The 5,327-nt window shown below is 46.1% G+C and overlaps 1 long non-coding RNA gene across 1 annotated transcript; it reads right to left on the minus strand.

The window, feature by feature from the left end:
- Positions 1-2,339: 2,339 nt before the first annotated feature.
- Gm35704 lies at positions 2,340-3,502 on the minus strand. Its single transcript, XR_377269.2, has 3 exons — positions 3,439-3,502; positions 3,026-3,101; positions 2,340-2,501 (listed from the first exon to the last, which is right to left on the minus strand). It is a non-coding gene; the product is annotated as a predicted gene, 35704 (long non-coding RNA).
- Positions 3,503-5,327: the final 1,825 nt, after the last annotated feature.

The raw sequence follows: 5,327 nt of genomic DNA on the forward strand, positions 1-5,327 counted from the left end.
CTCTCCATCTTGGAAGTGTGGCTGCCAGGGGCCACACAAGATGTCTGTAGCTTTAATATACACTTCAGCTGCTTGAATATGAGCAGACTCGAAGATAATCAAAGAATGTCTTGAGGTAGGAATTTAATGTGAGGATCCCGCCAGGGCTGGCAAGCCATATATGTGCTAATGTGGCAATTTCAACCTTGGACTTAAGGTCAAGATTGATTTAGTGGGAAATATTATTCCGCAGTGTGATAGATGCCTTTTGAGTCAGACTGTGGAGGAATCAGGAGGATGACTGTGGGCGGCCAGAATGGCTGAAGTAAAGAAAGAACTGCTTTAAGGCAGGCTGCACTGAGACATAATATTTTTGTCTTATACATAGGAAAATATTTTTTTGATGGGAGGCTGCATATATTTTTTTTGGCAATTTTGAGAAATAATAGGTTTGTTTTTTGTTTTTTGTAAAACTCTTTTTATTATAGAAAATATCAGATACTCCCTAACTTACCCGTAGCTCAAATTCTAGCTTATTTACTTATTTATTTTTGCCTTTAGGATGCTATAAAAACAAAATACTCCAGTAGAAGCCATATTTGGAAATCTGAACTCAGATCTCCCCTCCCACCTCCCCGGCCATTGCTGCGCTGTTTAATCCTGTAACAGTGGACTGCAGTGGCACCTGTGGGTCCTGGTTTACCTACTGACCACAGAAGACACACCAAGGTCCTGCAGGACAGACCTGGGCTGTGGGGTGGGTAGACGGATTCAGCACATTTTCAACTTGACAATATGGTCAATTTAAGGTGATTTTATTAGGGCTAGTGTGAATCAAAGAACAGTTATACTGAGTAAGAGAGAGGGCTAGAAGAGTTGGTGAACTTCCTCTTTAGGGAGCCAGAGTTTTCTCAAGCCGCACAGCTTCTGTCTCCGAGATTCAATTCTGCTGTTTCAGCATGAAAAAATATCTATAGACAGGACCAGTTGAACACATAGAAATGCATTTAATACGCCTCTGCTGCGGGGGATCCGTGTCATCTTTACATGCTAGCTAGGTAACATCATTGTGATGGCCCTTCCTGGTGGTCAACCTGGCTATATCTGGAATTCACTAAATCCCAAACAGCTGAGTACATCTGCAAGGGATTTTTTTTTTCCTAATTAAGTCATTTGAAGTGGGAGGACCCACTCTTCATCTGACTCTTCGGAGGTGGGAGGAGCCTTCTACAGTTGATTTAGCTGCAGCTCTGTAAGTAAAGACCTTTTCCATGTCCCCCATGGTGGTGACAGATGAAAGTGACCGTCCATGTTTATCTATATTGTTTGTTGGCTGTTCATCGTGGAAAATGGGTACATACTACTTCTCAGGGTCTAACCGGAGATTAAATACCTTTTGCAGGGAGGAATGTCTGGGAAGGGAAGCTTATTGGCTATGGCCTAAGGGCCTCTAGGTACCTCTTTAGCATGGAGAACTCTGTTCTGGGCCTACGTGAACACAGGTCACATTTCCTTATGTGGGGAGTGTGGCACGTGTTCCATGCCAGGAATCTATCAGGGAGCAGGGGGTAGCTTAAGTCTCAGGTGTGTGCCCACCGCATCTCTGGGTCTCAACCTGATCTACCCACCAAGCTTCCTGGCCTGGTTTTACTGACCCAAAGTAGACAGTCATTGGAAAAGAAGACTCCAGGTAAAAGCACTTCCAAGCACCTAGAACAAAATAGCTCACTCTCTCAAAAGAGTTTCAGGAGAGCATCAGGCTCCCTTGATTATAATCAAAACTGCAGAAAACACATTTTTCAAGTATGGTCTGTGGGGTGCCTCCTTTTAGAGCTGTGAGTCCTTACCACACTGGGTCCCTTCCACCAGAACACTCCAGACAGCAGGCCTCTTAGTTAGGGTTTTACTGCTGTGACTAAAGCAACTCTCATAAGGACAACATTTAATTGGGGCTGGCTTACAGGTTCAGAGGTTCAGTCCATTATCATCAAGGCAGGAGCATGGCAGCATCCAGGCAGGCATGGTGCAGGAGGAGCTGAGAGATCTACATCTTCATCTGAAGGATGTTAACAGCTAAAACGAGGGTCTTAAAGCCCATGCCCTGAGTGACACACCTATTCCAATAAGGCCATACCTCCAAATAGTGCCACTCCCTGGGCCAAGCATATACAAACCATCACAGCAGGCAAAACATGTCTACCTTTAAACCTCTCCTGATGGGATGCTAGTCCCGCTGGGTCAGGGTTGTGAATGCTACCTAGAAATATGCAGACATGAAATATAGGAGATGATTTAATGATAAAAACGTTACATTTTGGTTCTGCCTTTTGGAAGACAGGGGGAGGAAGAAATAAATTCCGAGTGTTGGAGGACCTGGATTTGCACTTATCGGCTATAACAAAACATCCGCTGGTAAGTTAATGGACTGATAATTACTATCTCCTCTATCAACAGGTTCTTAGGGCGCTGCGTAAATGGAAATCCAGATCTCTGCTCCAAGATCAAATACATCCTGGACTTGCCTGGAAGGGGTCAGAAAAAATTAAATAAGATAAATGAGCAGAGAGGTTTGAGCAAATGTCTTTGATTTGTGCAAGAGAGCCATAAAAATAAAGTCTCTGGGGCCATTTCATCTTACATCAGAAACCAAGCTTGCCTCCCTCCATACCGGGTCAGCATGGCCTCTCTCTCAGATGTTCAGGAAAGGGGGGTGAACGCCCAGACACATGAAAACGTATTAGATTGAACCTGTGATAAATGGCTTTCAGAACGTTGGAGCCGCTTGTGCCCTCACGTGCCCCATCTGTAGGACAATAGTCCCAACCTGAGTGGGTACAGTGCAGATGGCTTACATGGAACAATACATAGGGTTGGATATATCACTGGGAGCTTGACTAGAGCGCTGTGACTTCTGTAAATCCCACATTTCAGAAGCCCAAGGCTTGATTTGTTTGCTCCTTAGGCTTGGTTGGTCCATATGGGTAACCCCATGACAATGGATTCCTTGTCCGTGCTCCCCTCTGCGTGCCACCCAAAGCCTGCTTACCATCACCACTTGAGTATCTCACTGCCCTGCTCCTGTCCCCTGGTCTGCTTCTGATGAAAGGTCCTCACTTCATCAACTCAAGCCAAAAAAAAAAGTAACAGCTTAATGCCACACCTACAGCTGCCTTTAACCTCCTTCACCCCCAGCATCCATTTTTTTTACTTCTGATGTAATCTTTGTGATGTCATCTTTGTGATGTCATCTTTGCATCCATCCTCTAGCTCCCAAAGCTCCTCCACCCACATCCCAGTCTCATGTTCCACCCTCTCATGCTAAGACAGCTTCCTCATGGCTCTCCCTGCTCTCCAAATCCTCTGTATTTGGATTTCCAGCTCTTCTCTGTCATCTGTATGCAAACCCGTTGTCCATCCTTACAGCTTTTGACTAAATCTCAGATGCCTTTGGATACAGACCTGGATCCTGAGATGGGCTTCCAAAGCTATCATGTCGGGACCCCCATTTCCACCTCTCCGGGTGTCTTCGGCTGTGGTTGCTCTGTCCCCTTTGTCCAGCACATTGCAGGGTCAGGTATCTGCATGTCCCTGTGTTGGTCACGTGGTCTCTGGTTCTCATTTGAGGCCTGGCATCTGGTCACCTTCTTCCTTGTGCGCTGATGCTCAGCCTGGCTTATGATTGAATACTTGATGATGTCATCATCCCAGTCCCCTTTGTGTCTGTCTCACAAACTAGTCTGGACCTTTGCGTGATCAGAGACTGTTGCATATAATGCACCACCACAGTCATGTGTGCAGTGCAGTACATGCTCGGGTGTGTGTGTGTGTGTGTGTGTGTGTGCGTGTGAATCACTTGGCTCCCCTATAGAAAGAACCTTCAAGGTCTCCACCAGTTAAACAGAATGATTTAAAATAGGAAGCTCTGGGGACCAAAAAGAGAGTGTTTGACACCACGGAGCATCTTGAGAGCATCCCAAATCTTCCAAGGCACGCAGGGAAGGGAGACGTGGTCCAGGATGAATGGCTGGTCAGATTGGCACACAGCTCTCTGTGTCTTTTCCTGCAGGATCATGACTGATGGAACAGGACTCTAAGTATAATCAGTTATAGCGTTCCTGTCTCACCCTAAACACCCGCTAGTTTTCTCCGACTAAATCTGGACTCCTACAGCTGCCATCAAAACGTGTTCTGAAGTGACAATGACATCATGGCAGTACTGAGGCAGATTCTTCAAGATTGAGCTTTTTGGAGCCTGCTTCTGTGACCATCTCTCCTTTACTCGGCGGAAAATGAACATCCCCTGCTAAGCAGGGAGAACTGAGGGACACAGCCTGGCACATGCCCATCACAGCTTCTCTCTCCCTCTTCCTGGTGATTGGGATGGCATTCTTCCTCAAGCAATGCGTGTGCCCAAAGAGCATACAATACATTTTACATGGTATTAGACACTTTTTCCTTTCTAGAATTGGAGACACAGTGTGACCCACTCAGTGAAGGATGGAAAAAGAGCACGTTTGTCAAATTTAGCTCAGGTCACTGCCAGCTTCATCTCTCTGCTGTGTGAAAGACCGGCAAACCCCTCCTCTCCGTTTCATCCACCACGCCTTGCTTATGTTGTGAAGGCGGATCCTAATTCTTGTCCTAAGTCCGATCTTGACTGTATAATGCATTAAGGAGGTCACAGGAACACAGCTTGTTAGACTGATTTCTTTCTGCTATGAATTTTCCAGGTTGCATTTGTTGAGATGACAGACCTACATTCTACCTTCGTCTCTTCCTTCTCTACACAGAGGAATATGATGGAGAGTAGCTTTAAAGCAGAATGGACAACATCACCCAGCATCACTGGCGAGCTCTAGATGCACACAATAGTGCCTGGACCACTCCATCCCACAGCTACTGAACCCAATACTACTACAGCAGCACAGGCAGGAAAATGGTCCCAGGTGACCCTGAGGTCTTCTCGCCACTGTGGACAAAATTGGAAGAACCCCACAGCTTCCCTCCTAAGACCATGATTTAAAGGAAATAGTCACAAAGGTTCATGTTTTGGAAGAGAGAAGCTTCGTCTTTGTGGAAGCAATTAAATATAATCTCCAGGGCGTAACTCGAGCTCTTCGACGTCAGTAGGGTATCTCTCATACTTTCCTCCTGAGCCTTCCTGACCCGGAGTGTGACCAGCATCTATAGTTTTGGTTTTCCTTGAGTGGTTCTGGGCAGCTGCTCCCCTCCAGGAACGTTCTATTCTCCCACTTTGCTCTACTCATCCAATCCAGGGCATCCTCACAACCAACATTTCCTCCATGAAAACTTCGGTGACATTAGCTGCTTCTCCTCTTGAGAATCCC

This window comes from Mus musculus, chromosome 5 (genome assembly GCF_000001635.26).
Source record: "Mus musculus strain C57BL/6J chromosome 5, GRCm38.p6 C57BL/6J".
In the NCBI taxonomy this organism is placed as follows: Eukaryota; Metazoa; Chordata; class Mammalia; order Rodentia; family Muridae; genus Mus; species Mus musculus.